Below are 17,954 nucleotides of genomic sequence, written 5' to 3'. Positions count from 1 at the left end.
GCATTTTTATTGATATTTCTTCCGTCCTTTAATTTTGGAACAAGCTCAGCTTACCACTAAAATACCAGTCAACTACCATCGTAGATTTTCGTGCTATCCCCAGTCAAACAGGACGCCAAATAAATTGCACTGATCCCGCGCACTACTGTTTTGTTTGATCCCATTCTTGAAATTCCGGTCCATTAAAGTGAAGAACTCACCTGGGCGTTTTTTTCAAAAAATGAAAAAAAAAAACCCGCCTTTAATCCCCGACTGGTGTCCCAAACAGGAACAACTGAGGGGAACGAAACAATGGTTGAACGGTGCATATACCTGAAACGAGGAATGGGAATCTATTATATAGCATAAATCACGAATGCATACCGATATACCAGACCAATTTTTTATATAAAGCATCAAACAGAGACGTAATGGTTTGATTTCTTATATGTATATAAGATCTTAGAATACAAAGTTAACGGTGTTTGCGACAGAATCAAGAAGGGCACATCTGCTCCAACAATTTAAGTTTGGATACAGAAATTTATGAAAATTATAGGTATGGATGCGAACAATGTAATAAAACAGTGACTACAATTAAAGAATGATATCTTGAATTTTATATTTTATATTTTGGTATAAAAGTAATAACTGATGATTATCATCATCATCATCATCATCATCATCATCATCATCATCATCATCATCATCATTACTATTATTATCATTATTATTATTATTATTATTTTTATTACTATTGTTTTAATTGTTATATATCATTTATATCAATATAAATTTAAGGAGACTTTAACTACCCAATATTTCTTTTATATTAAATTGCCTAACACAGTGTAGAAAAATTGTATGCACTTCAAAGAATTTCTGACTACATGCACCCGTATGTTTTATTTTCTAATTATTTACAAATGACGTCATTGTGGTGAATTTGAGACAAATGAGTTTAAGAAAAACATGTACAAATGCACAAGTAATCCCTTACCATTGTCTCGATCGACATGGAAAAAAAAATCGTTTTGTATCGAATCTTTAAAAGGTCCCCGGTTTTTCGTACCGGGGTTGTCGACATGAGTGGGCCCCCTTGTTTTTGGGCCTGGTCGTAATATAAAAGTAGCTGGGAATGTAGTTTTCGGTTGGGGAAATTTAAGGGCCCCAAAGTGAACCTAAACTGGTTTTCAAGCTTGGCGGTGGTGGGTCTTTGGGTAAAATGAAAAAAAAAAAGATTTTTTTCAAAAAAATTTGGCATATTTCGTTCCCCTTTTTTTGGGAAAATATTCCGTCACTTTTCCGGGATATTTTGCACCTCTTACAGCATTTAAACGTTGGGTTACAAAGGGTTTTAAAAACAGGAAAAAAAACAGAAATGAAGAATTTCTTTGTATAGATAATAAGAAAAATATGTTTTTTCATGTCAGGGGGGATAAACTTCAGTTTTTAATAATAGTAAAAAATTTTCCATTTGGGAACCCGCCTGGCTATTTCTACAAATTAAACCCCCTCCCCAAAAACTGACGGAAAGGGCCCAGTATTGCGATTGATAATTTACACCACTGAGTTACTTCCCCTTTATACTTAATATCTCCTATGAAAGGATTTTTAATTCAGAGACGTGTATTCATTATTCCTACACACATGATAGATAACGTAGACTGTAAAAATGTAAAAAATTCCCAAATCAGAATGGTTTAAACCTTGAACAAGCGGACACCTGTGTAGAACCACCGACCTTGGTTAGCTCTTCGGACTCCATATTTAAGGGTTATTGAGAGTCGCAAATTATAGCTACAAGGAGAAGGTTATTTAAAATAAGTGACTTTGGTAGACAAATCGGGCAATGGAGGCCAGAGTAACGGCTCAAATTCCACATATTACTCAGAAAATGAAATTTTATTTCTTCTTGAGAAGGGTACCAACAATATTAATAGTCAGTAACAGCTGAAGGTTGAAATTATTTTTGTGGTATTGTAGGCCTTTTAAAACGGAGTATTTGCGTGAACTAGCCCTAGAATTCTTCTAAGGATAAGGTAAGTCTTACCGTTAGGCCCTGGTATTTGGCCAGTGCATACTGTAGTGTCCATTTGTGCGGCTGTCAACGCCAAACAGGCGGACAATATAATTGTACTGAAAAACAAAAAGTTACATATTCAACTGTAGTTATCTCCCGGCGTTGGATTTCGTAATAGTTTCCGTCCTTCCTTCTGTCCGTCCGTCCTTCAGCTCGACCCTTTTGATCGGGGTGTCACTCAAAAACTATTTTAGATACGAAATTGAAACTTTATAGGTGGATAGATCTCATTTAGAGGGAGTACCATGCAGACAAATGATAACCATGCCATTTAATGTTTTTAATTACATGTATTACCCATTGCTATTTCATTATGTAAAAAAATATGGAAAGAAGAAGAAGAAGAAGAAGAAGAAGAAGAAGAAGAAGAAGAAGAAGAAGAAGAAGAAGAAGAAGAAGAAGAAGAAGAAGAAGAAGAAGAAGAAGGAGAAGACGACAAAGTAGGGAAAGAATAATAAGAAGAAAGAAAAGGAGAAGAAGCAGTAGGAAAAGAAGAAGAAGGAAAAGAAGAAGAAGATGAAAAAGGAGAATAAGAAGTCGGAAAAGAAGAAGAATGAAAAGAAGAAGAAGGTGAAAAAGGAGAAGAAGAAGTAGGAAAAGAAGAAGAATGAAAAGAAGAAGAAGAAGTAGGAAAAGAAGAAGAATGAAAAGAAGATGTAGAAGTAGGAAAAGAAGAAGAATGAAAAGAAGAAGAAGGAGTAGGAAAAGAAGATGAAAAAGAAGAAGAAGAAGTAGGAAAAGAAGAAGAAGAAGTAGGTAAAGAAGAAGAAGGAAAAGAAGAAGAATATGAAAAAGGAGAAGAAGAAAAATCAGGAGAAGAAGAAGTGAAAGAAGAAGATGATGAAGTAGAAGAAAAGGATGAAGAAGAAGAAGAAGAAGAAAAAGAAGAAGAAAAAGAAGAAGGAAAGAAGAAAAAGAAGAAGAAGAAGAAAAAAAGAAGAAGAATAGAAGAAGAAAAGAAGAAGAAGAATAAGAAGAAAAAGAAAAGGTCTTAGAAACCTAGAAAACTGTAGATTTGATTAATTTACTTATGTTTCTGTTTTTTTTTTATTTTATGCATGTATTTATCATTTTTGTATTTTCTGATCGTAAGATCAGTAAATACATAGCTAACATCCACGGTCTAACACAAAATTTCCTCATAGTCCTAACAACGCAAAGTAGTTCTCACTCAAAACTGCTTAAAACCAGCAATTTAAAAGAAAGAATAATTTTTAATGTAGGCATTTAACGAATTACAGTGCATTAAAAGTTTAGATTAGTCAACAGAAATATGAGGTTACAATCACAAATTTCGCGGATGAATATCTTTTTTACCCAATGAAAAATGTTCGGCTATTTCCGTAAAGCTTCGGATTATCATGATCAATGAAAATGCTTTTTGGCTTGCAGCCACGGCTGCAAGCCCATTTGTTTTGGAAAAGTTGTTCCGGTTAGGTGGTTTCCTGCTTACATTTGTTAGTGCATGATTGAACGAGAAACCAGCTGCAATCGTGCCAATCGCAACTTTTTGGCCCTTTCCGTCACTCTTCGGTTTATTGATTATAGCCGATGTAGTTCCGATTGCAATCGTGACAATACGGGCGATTCCGTCATACTGCGGAATCAGACGAAGTAATATTACGGAAATCTAAGCTATTTTTTAGTTACTTTCGGTAATCCCTGTTTGTTTATATAAATAGGATTCTATTTTTGCTTGATTTATCGGTTTTTAAACCGTAAATAAATTTATAAACGATCAATATCTTGAATTCATTTCGATCGTTTCCAAGAGACATGTTTTGTTACGCAAAGATTCTTCGAGATTACCACTCTAATGAACAAGAGTTAGATCGTATTAGAAACTGAATACTTTGAACACTTAAAGACAACTCATGTTGGCTTTCCATTTGGTTCTGATGCGGAATTAAAGCGACGCGTTGAGCACACGAACAGGAGATCCAGTGGCAATCAAACTTGCCCAGGATATTCATACAATTATAGACGTTGTACAGGGAGGCGACCCTATCAGTCTTAAGCAACTTATCAGTAATTGCAAGTCCAGGAAATCATCAGTATCAGCGATACCGAGAGAGAGATCAAACAATATTTCAGCCAGTGCATTAAATTCATGCTCCTGTAAAAATGAACTAACATTAGTAAAAGAAATGGTCTCTAGCATTCAGGCGGACATTTTGCTATTGAAACAATCGTACCATGCAAATGAGAGAGTACGTTCAGAACAGACTAAGTGTTGTAAATTCGAATGTCAGAATTATACGGGAAGACATTATGAAATGCAATCACGGAATTAAAAAATGTCATTTGGACACTGAACATACGATTGAGAAGTTTGACGTCATCTTTGATGCAACGCATAATAGAATTAGAAGACAGAATTAGACTTCTAGAGAGTTTTTTAGAAACAGAAGAGATAGTCACAATCTCGAGTTTAAATAAAAACACATTCTACGGCGAGAATAATGCCATACATGATGAGAACATCGAATCTGATGACGTCACAAATAATGCAGAGGACAATATTCACCCCTCCTACACCAATCCAAACTCACATTTTGATGACAATCTTCAGCAAGAGTCTTCTAAAATTGACGGAAACAGTGCCTCTTCCGCAGCCTCTTTTTCAAACTCTCGTTGAAAAATCAGTAGGACAACAAATCCCTGTACTTATAACTACACGATCTGTACATATGAAAGAGAAAGTTGATGACGACGGCTTTATAATCAGACAACGGAGAAGGCCAAAGCGATTCTGTGTTCTTGGGTTAAGTGAAAAAGTTAATTTAGACCTATTAATGTCAGATATTAACTCTAAAGGTCCAAAAGTGTCAAGTGTGCGTGTGTTTCCTATCCGACGAAATCCTTCAAAAAGTGAGAATTAAACTCAATATCCATGCCGACAGTAATGCCGACATGGTTCTCAATAAAGGTTTTTGGCCACATTATGTATCATGCATGCCTTGGGGAATCGCAGCCAGTTAACTTAAAACCAACGGCGCGAAAAACACAAGACATACCTCCTAGGCTACGAGACTTGAATGGACGGCAGCGACTAAGACCTGGGTTCGAAACAAATAGACAATTTGAAACAGATAATTCTGGGCTGGATCATTCGAACAGATATAAAATCCTAGCAAATGAGATTTAATAGGCCTGCAGGCTTTAGGCAGTTTTAATTGAACTATTATTGTTAAAGCATGTCAGCTTCTTCTTTAAATCTATTGACATGGAATGTCACAGGAATAATGTCCAGTGCATCAGTCTTATGTGATATAATTACAGAAGGAATTATTGACTTTTTGCGGGGTTTCTGAACACTGGCTTTCACCATACAATATACACTTTTTAGGTTGTTTTATCAAGCGATTATAGCTACCACGCAGTATGTGATAATGACTTATTGACATTCAATCATCAAAGAAAAGTTTGGGCAGGGAGGTGTAGCAATTTTCTGGCGTAAAAAGTACAATAGTTTGTTGTGCCTCTTGTGATCGACAGTGATCGTATAGTAGGTATACAGTTTGAGTATTCACCGGGACAGTATATATTTATATTTCAGGTTTACCTCCCTTGTTCGAATCATAGCATTGAAAACTATCGTTTTGTGTATTGATAAGATGTTTGAATTATTTTACTTGTATGGTGAGAAAGGCTTAACAGTATTTATGGGAGATTTTAATGCTCGATTATCTAATACACACTCTCAAACAAGAGATAAATTGTTAGAAAATTTCTTCATGACTGTAATTTGAAGTGCTGTAAATGATTTTACCGGTAAAGACAATACATTTTGTATCTTATGACGGGCCAATATACTTCAATGATTGATTATGTGTGCATTCCGTCTGATTGTACTGATTTTGTTTTTGCACTGTGAAATAGCTGATGACGCTTGTTTAAAATATTTCTAGACATAGACCAATATTATTATGTTTAAAATTACAAATAAACACGTGCGAGCTCAAACAGAATCTGTCAGAATAAATTGGAAAAAGATGTACTGATGAAATGAAGCTTAAGTATCAATCGTTGTTATCCGATGACGTTTTCAATTACAACAAATACTTGATTCTGATATGTCCACGGAGTACATAGACTACGCATATAATATAGTGTGTTGTAAATTAAAATCACATGCCAAACTGTGTATTTCCAAAAGAAGTGTTTTAGATCATATTTGAAACCATATTGGTCCCAAGAGCTTAAGACATTACAACCAAAAAGATGTTGACTGCACGTGCAACGTGGTGCAGAGCAGGAAGACCACGTGGTCGTACTTCACTTGAAGAGCAAGAATATAAGAAAGTGAAAACCGAATATAGAAAAACTCACAGAAATGCATGTAACAAAACTATCTTGCAGCACTGGATTTAAAATTGGAAAGTGACGCAGAGACTGATTCTATGGGAATTTTGGAAAGAAGTTAATTCTCGTAAATCCGCAGGGAAAACATCCGGTGCAGGTATAAAATTTAACGGTGAAATATATAGAAGTCGCGAAAATCTAGTTGACAATGGAAAATTATACTTGAAAACCTTTATAAATGTTCTGAATCCGAATACTTTGATGATAATTGGGAAAGACTTTTGTAGATATGACAGTTGATTGAAGTGATGACGTCATGTAGAACTGATCAAAGTGCGCATATTACGTCTGCTTGTGTTAGAGGATGCTATCAAAACTCTTTCCGAATGGGAAATCGGGCGGCCCCAGATGGTATCGTGTACGAGCATTTACGATTAAGCAAAGAGATAATTTCCCCGATTTTTAGCTTTTTTTATTTACGAACATGGTTACGTCACGCTTTTATACCAAAAGATATGAAGAGGGGTATAATCATTACGTTACATAAAGAGGAAACAAAAAGAAAGACGACCCTAACTGCTACAGAGCAATTACCTTATCATCCTGTATTCTTAAAACTTTTACGAACTAATGCTCTTGAATAGATGTGCTGAAGACTTTACAAAACAAGTTAGCGAGGCAGCAATGTGGTTTTCCAGCGGGGTCTTGGATGTTTAATGACTTCTTTTATGTTTCGAGAATGCATCCACTTTGCAAAAGAAAATTCTCGAAGGTATATGTGTGCTACTTGGATGGAAAACAGGCTTTTGACCACGTTTTTGGCATAACGGACTGTTTTACAAACTTCTTAAGTATGGTGTTGACTACACACTACATTTGCATCTCTATATTCATTGTATGTCAATTCAGAATGTCAAGTTCGTTGTCAAGGATTGATATCTGATAGCTTTATTGTCAAACAAGCACAAGGCAAGGCGGTAAGAGTTCGCCATTGATGTATCTAGTCTATATCAATGAAATTAATTGAAGAACTTGAGGATAGAGGCGAAGGAATGTGCATCTTCAATTTCAATGTGTGTTCTCCAACTGTAGCAGACGATATGGTACTTGTTTCGTTATCAAAAACTGGTTTAGACAAAATGTTAAGTACATGTTGGGACTATTCAAAAAAATGGAGATACTATTATAATGCAGAAAAATGTAAAGTTTGTCGTGATGAATGAACAACACAAATTAATACATTGCAGACGATTTAGTATGGGGCCTTACATAATTTCTGAAACCGAAAGCTACTGTCATTTAGGTGTTATCAGTGAAAAGATTCTATCTACTAAACCTAACATTGAAAACGCATGTTCAAAGCTGAAGAAAACGTACTTCAGCATAGCCGGAAGTCTTGATGTGGGTTCTATCAGCCCTGTTACTTTAAGTAAAATATACAAATCTGTGGTGCTACCCAGAGCACTTTATGGTTGTGAAATATGGAGCTCCTATTCTAAAGACGATATACGTTTACTCGAGACTGCTCAAAACGTTTGTTTAAAAACATATGCAACAGCTTCCAAGAAACGCATCTTCAAACTATACTCGTATTTGTCTTAATATTACGAGTGTTGAGACCCTGATAGAATATAGGAAACTGCAGTTCTTTGGGCAATTGTGTAGATTGTCCGGCATATTTTTAGCGAAGGAAATATTCAATTATCGTTTAACCAGATATCATAATGGATTTCCGGAACGTTTTGGTTTTATTCCTGATATATATAGGATCCTCTGCAAAATATTCTCTGAACTGATGTAATGTACAATTACTTACAATCGAGTTTATTTCCGAGTAAATGGCAGTGGAAAGATATTCTCGTCAAAGCAGTGCTTAAGTCGGAAAACCAATATCAAATAGATTGTATTGTTTCAGCTGGACATTTGTGGGGTTTGTAATAACCTTATTCGTGTTAGCCAGTGTTCGAGCCTATGGTTCGTAAGCAGGAACACTCCTTCCCTATCACATATCTGCGGGAAACTCTCAAGAAACATCGCTTTATTGGTTTCACGACAATATGAGCGTCAGTTGCACAAAATGTAAACTTAATACAGAAAATATTATCCTACACCAGATCTGTTTCTGTATCAGAAATACCCGAGAACGTGAGAATTTGTGGAACATGCTTATAGACTGTCTGGGATTTACTTGGTTCCGTGAGTTAATAACAGATTGTCCTCTTGAACAATGTAAAACTATAATGGGGCTCGCCGTGAAAAATGACGAACGCATTTTCAATAAATTTCTCATTAACTAAATCACTATTACGTTTATTAGATTAAATGATGTATTGACATGAATTGTGTGATACATTTTCGAACGTTATATGTTGTGTATATTGTAATTTGTATTTGTACCAATGAGAAATGTTTTCTGATACGTATGTCTTATCTGTAATTATGTAAGAAATAAACCATGATATATTTAATCCTCGAGTGCTAGGAAACTAAAATATAAATACTTCTATGAATAAGTAGAATATCTCATGAATTATTTATTAAAGTTTTACACTATTCAAAACTGTATAAAAATCGGGTTTTCCTTTCATAATCTTTCATCATTTTTGTATAAATGAAGAAAATACTAAAATAATTAACTACAGCTTTATATTAACTATATCTTCTGTTAAGAAGAAGATATGACTTTTATGTAGCACTTTTTGCCAATTCCCCTTCATTATTTTTAAGAAATCAATAAAAGGTGTTTCTCACTTTAAAAAGCTTTAGTTTCGATTTCGTTGAAGCTATATAAAGGAGAAATGCTTACAATCATATTAAGGATACACTTGTAGTTGCCATGTTTTCTTGTTAGATAATAGATCAATGAATTAAACACAGGTGTGAATTACTTTTGCCATAGAATAAGAGATTTAATATAGATCCCACAATATATATGATTTTTGTTTTTATTATGATATATTTTTGTAATGTTATCGCATAATATTTAAATGGTATTATACATGTATTGTTACTGTAAATATTGTATCTGTAAATACTGTTATGCTCTTCATCTTTGGAGGAAATAAAAGTATCTATCTTTATACAATCAGGTACGTATATTAACATATATACCTGATACAATAGAGGATGGTTACGTCTCCAAAGGGTGGTCTTGCTTACCAAATCACACAGAATATTAATTAGTGCATGATCGAGTTATATTTAAACGCAGTGAGGTAATCTAAAAATAGCCCATGCATATCATTAACCTTACCACGTTAGCGCATCGTATCTGTGGTCGTGTAACATAGTTGATACATGCTTATTAATTAGTACCACGTAACGAAGTATTTTAGTGCATTTTAATACTTGTCCATAAAGATGCTATATAAATGAACTTAGCAACTGCCAAAACGAATGATTTCTCTGGAAATGAAATGTGCACAGTTGTTTCCTTTTCAGTATGATAGAATAGTTAGTATTTTTATGATTGGTTATTTTCTTTATAAGTTTTATACAATAGAGAATAGATTTCAAATCGTTTTGACAAAAAAATATTCGTTTTTACAAAAAAAAAACAACTATAAATAAACACTTTATGATATTCAAATACCGTAATTCAAAAAACATTGTGATAATAAATTGAAAAAAAATAAATATTTTTTTTAAAGGGTTGGGATGAAGGCACAACTGTGCAAGCCTTTCCTTTTAAAAGGAAACTTTATTTTAGCTATGTCGATTACCGAATACTCCAGAGCGTAGTACACAAATAAATCTGACTGTCGAGTAGTGGAATATATACATGTCGGACTGTTTTGACGAGAAGATTTTCGCTAAATTATTTTCATCAGTGTTAAACAACAGGTTTATCGTGAACAAAATACCTCGAAATTAATAAGGATTACAAACACGAAATGGAAATTCTCACTTTAGAATTACATAATGTATTCGTTTTTATTCAAGGTACATATGTTTAACATGGTGCAGAGGTAAGCGGTCTCGTTGAGGGTGTGAGAGGCCTATGGTTCAAATCCTAGTCGAGGCAATTCTATTTTTTTTTTCATGCAAAATTCCATATGTATCAATCTCAAACTGTTATAGAAGAAAATCAAAACGCTGTCGCTGCGTAAGATGAATTATAGTATATAAAAATAAACTTATACAGGAATGTACATACAGATAGTCAGTATGATTTAGATTGCAAAAATCAGAAAATACCATAGAGCTGCAGCCCTTTGATTTGTATTAGATTCTAAGTTATACCGACACTGTCAAGGTCATACGGTGACATTCATCTTCGCTGACGGAGGAAGACTCCCAGCGCCTTCGTGGATTATTATTAGGCACGAGCAGGCACCTGAGTAGAAGTAAGCTGAATTAAACTATTTTTAGTATAATTACTACAAAGGTAGAATGCTCATTTAGTACTCGTATTAAAAGCGGACTGTCCATTAAAGTCAGATGGACAAAATTTAAAATACATCAGAAAAATAGGGTCTACTTTAAATTAATGATTAATTAATTATTGTGAATGCGTAATGGATACGCTAACAAGGGAGAATACTAGATTTACTGGGAGCTTGTAGTTTCGACACAGTTTGCTCCCTTGTTACCTGTAATTAACATTTCCATTCTGTTATGACGTATCACGTAGCTTAGTAAATCCTTAGCAATTAAAATCGGCAATGGTCGATGAAAGTCGGGATTTTTCGTAAATTCTCGTTAAATGCCATAAATGACAGATAAATGACGTGCTTTTAGAATAACTGTCAGATATAGTAACTCGTGAACCGTCTTTGTAAAGAAAATACTAAGTTAACATTACTACTTGTTTCTCAGTACCTGAAAGGGCGGATGAACCGTCGTTTAGCCTAAAATACATACAGTACAAGTTTTGTTTTCCCGATTCGAGAAATATAACTTTTAACATGAGGAAAAAATCATGATTATTAAGTTCATGTTTGCTACGATATGGCTTAGCTTTTGAAATTTTTGTTAGAACTAGTGCACCGTTGAATTGTTACCTCTGTCCCCATTCCGGAAAAAATGGAGGGTTTTCAACTTTTTGCTGCCCCCGAACTGTCAGGTCAACTCTTTGGTTTCATTTTAGATAAAAAGGAAGCTAACTCTCAAGGCGGGGACATTTATTGAGGAATTAACCATCTAACTCACCCACCAACAGGATGATTATTTAACGGGAATTTCGCAACCCAAAATTCATAGTACTCCCCACATATTATTGAGATCGAGGGCCGGTAAATCAGTTTTCTGGTGTGTAACAGTTACTTATTAAATACTCAGGAGAAGAGTATAAAACATATTTTGAGTTTCCCCCCAATAAAAATCCTCAAAACTAGAAAATGATTAACTAATTATGTTCGTGAAGTTGGCGACCTAGCAGCCTGAAGTTTGCAGCCTAAGAGCCTAACAGCCTAACAGCCTAACAGACAATTGTACAAACATAAAATGGTCGGTAATGCATCATTGTCACTTCCTTAGATCATTCCACGTCTTCTTTCAATATCGTGATCTTCATTTTTTAAGATATTGAACTTTATTTTCTTTTATTCTGACGCTTTTTGAAACTTTTAATATTTAATACATTTTAAGTTCGACTATATTTAACAATCGTTACTGATTACACTGTGTGTCAATAATTATCATATTAATATACTAAATTATCGTACTTTATAAGATAAAGTATTGTTGTTAAATTAACATTGACATGGACTTGTTTATCTTATCTCATCCACTGTATGGAGCCAATTCAAACGTTGATACATATATTTACAAAGCTACATGTACCCCAGGGTGATGATAAAAATATTTGTCAATTATTTTAAATTTCAAATATTGAGTACATGATTACAATTCATGACAATTCAACAAAAGTCTTCTTCTTTTTTCGTTTATTTTAAAGGGAGACACAGGCAAAAACTTTTTATTTCTGCAATTTGAATTTTTCTAACATTATTCTGTAAATGTCTTCAAAATAGATATACTAGGCAGTCAAAGGAACGAAGCATTTCTCCTTGTAAAGAAAGAAATGGTAGTTTCCTAACTTGACATAAGTGGTCAGGTTAGAGCGTTAAGATTTCACAAAAGTTGCCACAGTGAACTCTGGGAACGTTAAAGAAAATGTCAAATGAATGAATTACACTTGTTTTAATCATACAATATCAACAATATCTGTTATTATAACTTCCAGGGTCACATGACTTGTTTTAATATGGTATAAATACGTACTTGTTCATTTTACATATTTTAAAATTAATAAAAAGAGTTAGTAATCATCACCAATATGTTGTCAATATAGCCTCTAGATAGTCACGAAATGCCAGGATATCGCTTCTTCTTTTAAAATTTTTCTCGGGGGAAAATGCCCCCGAACCCCCTAGTTAAGGAGTACATTTCAAAATAGCTCAGTTACGCCCCTGCTCGGTGATTCTGTCGGCGTCTAAATTTCGTTAAACATATAGATATATTTACACTTCAAACTAATGACATGGAATTTATACAGAAATATATGCCAGGACTTACAAAAATGTCATTTTAGCGTGACTCGAGTACATAAGATCATTTTAATTTTTTTTGTCATCAATATGTCTGAGTATCCCTTTAATTATTTATTTTAGAAAGCGTTTGATTGACAAGATGTAATGTTACTCTTGGTCAGCTGACGTTGATATGAACGGAAAAAGACGAAGTTTTCCGAACTTTTCCGAACTAACAAAATGATTAAAGCTAAGTCAAATTTCAAGAGGAAAAGAAAAACGTGTGCCGTTTCGCAGTATACTCGTAAATGCATATCGAAACCCTCTAAATATTTCTTCACCATTTTGTCAAACGTCTGTGTAAAATTATTTAAAACAAATAATAAGCATATTATATACATATTATAAGCATATAAACTTTATCTCATTCAATAAATGTTATTGATAAAAATGTATCCATGATTTTAATTATTTTATTTAAGAAAGTATATTCAAAAATGAAATACACATATGAAAAATCTTTTAACACTTACAATATAAAATCCCTCATTTTCAATTCTTCACTACTCAATGGACATTGTCCGTCTGTACGCCGTATCGATCATAAATTAAATATACATGTACACGTATATACATATAAAGAGATAGATATATGACCGTATCTTCTTTGTTATGCACTATTATCGAACTTTATCAAAAAGGTCGAAATTATTCACGGTAGATAAATTATTTTGGTTGATATCAAACTGAATTTTATGAATATATGATTAAAATATTAAATATTGGCCATAATGGAGGTTTTAAACTTAATCACTTTTAAAAAAATACATGTATCTAATCCGGGCATTTTATGATTATTGTAGAGACATTTTGCCTGTTCTAAAAATAGACATGATTCCTTAAATAGTATGTGTTTAAGATACAATATCCAAGGGGTTTGTGGATCGGCCTCTCACCCAAGTTTTTAAAGTTTCGAGCACTACTCGGACCAAAACAATAGTTTCTATATGAACACCAGCACTTTTTTTACAACCATGCAGGAAGCGTACTCGAAAGTGTTCAGTATAAGTATAAAGGGTGCATATTTCGCAGTCGATCTCAAACAAATATGTTTATTTTAATACGATCTGATATGTAATTTCACAGCGGATGCTCACCCGGTTTTCCTTTTAACAATAATGGCTCCGGCTTGTTAACATTTTACAAAATTTTGAAAATGACGATACAATGTAAATGTTATAAAAACTATATCAGTCATACAATTCCAAGGAGGCTGTATCCTTGCACTTTCTATCAGTCGACAAAGACTTTGTAGTCAGGAAAAACAAGTTAAAGAAAAAAAGAACATTTTTTTATTTAGGCACTCACAGTTTAATATGTACATAGTACGAACAAATATTGCACTTTTTCATTATAATTGCCAGTTTTCTTACACACTTTAAAACAAACAAATAAATAAAGTGGCGGAAGAATAATAAACAAATCCTTTTATTTAAACACTCACTGTTACATGTATGTACATAGTACGAACAAAAATTGCACTTTCCCAAAACAAACAGAACACAAGAAATTACATGAAAATGATATACACTCTTAAAGCAGCATGCCTCCATGTTCGTTTTAAATAAATAAAACTTTTGAAAATGAATTAAAAAGGAAAATATTGTGAAATAAACGAAAAAAGTAATCCGAGAAGAGCAACCAACACTTACAGTCCCCCTAAATTACACAAAAATGAGGTGAAAACATACAAAAATAGCGATGACTGCGTTAGTCTCGCAAGTAGAAATACGGTGATAAATTCTGAAAAACCGGTCATTAATTGCAGAAACATATGCATGCAAACTATTTCTTGAATCTTGAATCATCTATATATTGTTTTTGAAATCCTAGTTCATTTTTCTTAAGTTTGTGTTTTTATGTTTTTTTTTGCTCACATGGAGGCATGCAGCTTTAACAGAAAACAAATAAGAAGTTGTATGCATTACACCAGTAAGCGACCTTATTTTGTTATATTAACTATTTTTTCATCATTACATGTCTTTTTAATAAATTTTTCCTGATGTAAAAAAGAAAGAGAAATGACCTCCCTTTTCCCAATTTGCAAACATTTTGAGAGTCAGTATTTCTAAAATTATAATATAATTGACAAAACATGTAAAAAGCAATAATCTTATCTTAAGCGTAAATTTTATAAGAAAAGACCTGCAGGAGGGAAAAAATCTATGTGGGGAAAGAAGATATTTCAAAACTGATAGTGTATAAAGCATAAAATGTATCGAAGAAACGGTATAATCCTAATTTTCATACAATTATAGTCATTTAGCAAAAGTTTAAGACAGTGTCATTGTTATTTAACGCATATGTATAAATAAGTTATTAAGAATAAAACATTTCCTGATAAAATACATGTATGCATTACAGAAGAACCCTGCAGAGCTCCCGGCTTGGAAGATTTTGGTTGTTCCTCTAAAAGGTGCCACACCAGAAGCAGAATAAATTGTAAATCTAAACTTTGGAAGGAAATAATATACATACTGCTCTTTTAAAGAGTCTAGCGTCATATAGAGGGTCATTGAACTGCAAGTTCCACATCAGCGACTTGAACGATGAATATGCATAGAGACATACTCAATTGCTCCAAATAAAAACGCAACACCATTCTTTCAAATTCCCGTTCTTTGGTATGTAGACAAACAGTTTTGTTTTTGACCACATATATATAATAGTAATCACAGCTTCGTACCCTTTTATCAACGGCTAAACATTTAAAATGCAACGCACTTTTATTACTAAGTAAACGTTACTTAAACATGTAAAAATCAAAAACTTCAATTCATCTTCCTTTATGACGAAAACACACTAACTGGCATTGTAAATGACGTCACAACAATGACGTTGTAACGTTTTAAGATGATTATGCGTGCAGTATTGTAATATCCTCCGGGGCATAAAATTTTTTGGTCCAAAAGCTCCGCCTTGTTTTCTATAGTAGAAGTATGTTGCGGCCACGCCTACGACGAAGAAAACTACTAACAAAGCCACGCCCATTCCCGCCATTACTCCTGTAATAAAAATAGATGATGAAGACTTTTTATTCATAAATAATTTTTCATTTTCAAAACACACTGCGAAGTATAAATGATAATTCATATAAATTAAACAAAATCCAATTATTATGTGAGAGCTTTCCGATATTTCAACGAGCTCAAAGCTCTTTAAATTGATGTTAAGTCATTTTTTACTAAAACACACACATGTTCTCCATACAATCAGATCTTTGGTTGAAATGATTTAAGAAATCAAGCATAATACAGATACAAGAAAACATATTTATCATGCATTTCTGAAAGGTGACTATATTCATATAGCATAGAGACCGGAATTAAAGCATTCCGAGAAAAAAAAGAACAGACGAGAAAAAAAGAAAAATTAAAAAAGAAAAAGAAGAAGACCCCCCCCCCAAAAAAGAAAGCTAGTAAAGGAAAAAAAAAAAAAAAAAAAAAACAACCCCAAACAAAAATGAAAACAGGCTATTTGTCGACCACACTGATTTGCAGGTTTATCCAAGTCATTGTTTGATTAAAATTCAACCTTAAAATTCAAGTTCATCTTTATTTCCCTGAACATATTATGTTCTTCTATGTAACTTTAAAGTTGTAATAATTGATTGCAAACTATCGACTCAAAAAAGTAGATTTTAATGAATTTTACCCATCTCTGTCTGGATATACTTGATACGTGTTTTTAAGTCATGGGACCAATTGAAATGTGACTAAAAATGCTTACCACCGAAACACCGGTTGTTGTGTTTGCTTGCCTGTTTTGTTTGCTTATAGTATGCATCTTTCACAATCCGGCAGGAGTCAGTGAATATTTTTTGGCTACCATGTTAGCCTATTAAAATAAGGAAACGTTTAAAATGTGTAGCAAAGTTGTAAAACTGAATAAAGATAACTGACAGTTTTTTTTGCTTCAAATTGGTGTCTATGAAAAAGACAATGAATACCGAATGTTACGCGACTACAATACATGTACGTAATAATTTTCGCCACAAAGCGATTCAAAATTTGACAAATTATCGATCGGTTATCTATAAAAAAACGATAATGTTGTCATACAAATTCTTCATAAATTGTTCTCTAATGAAAATTAAACGAAAGCATGTTGTTTAATCATTTTCTAATATAAAACAAACCGTTGCTGAAGGAAGTTGCAAGCTAACAATAAGTTGACCGCTATTTATAGCACCGGAAATGGCTTTGGCGACCACAGCGAGGCTGTTCTCTTTTTTGGGATTACTGACGTCACCTGAAAAAAGGTATTTTCACAAACCTTCATATACATGGGTTAAGAACATAAATGACACATTGCAATGAAGGTCTGTAATTATTAGCCGTAAATAAATTTCGAATAGTGATATTCAATGATTTTTACACATGTAGGCCCTTAAAAAATGGAATGCTCCTTTATTAGCAAATTTGAACATTCATTAAAGGCCCATTGTATTATAAACATGCGTGTTTATCTTTATCACATAAAAGTTTGTTTTTTTTCTGATGTACTCCTATAGTATTCTAAAACGGTACTAATTGGCCAATGACCTGAACTCTTTCCTTTTGTCGAATTGGCAATTAATAAAGTTATAGTTTTTTCGTTTTTTTGTATTAGAGAGAAAACACTATTTTGATCGCATTTTTGTTATACTTATGACAATCATAATTTAACATTCAGCGCTTATTTCATAAAAACTTAAAAGACACACATTTTAAAACCAAATTGTTTTCAACATTAAAAACTCTTTTAGTTACTAAACGGTTTTTTTTTGTTTCCGAGGCATAATTGCAATATACATTTTATATGTTGTAATTTTTTAGATTAAACTAAACATAAAAAAAATGATGTTAAATTTGAGGGGTTTTGTAAAAGAGTAAATTGGGCACGATGATATCATTGTTGTCGAAAAAAAATTCTGTTATAAAAAACAAAATTAAAACATATTTAATCAATTGTGGAAAACATTTTTTCCCTTTAAAAAAAAAAAGGCCCAAAGGTACGAATATTTACGAGCAAACTGTTAAAAAGGGGACCCCTTTCGGGGGAAATGAAAGTTC

Source organism: Ruditapes philippinarum, unplaced genomic scaffold, assembly GCF_026571515.1.
Source record: "Ruditapes philippinarum isolate M1 unplaced genomic scaffold, ASM2657151v2 ctg7232_1_1_1_1, whole genome shotgun sequence".
Classification (NCBI taxonomy): Eukaryota; Metazoa; Mollusca; class Bivalvia; order Venerida; family Veneridae; genus Ruditapes; species Ruditapes philippinarum.
Note: the sequence above shows the minus strand (reverse complement) of the source record.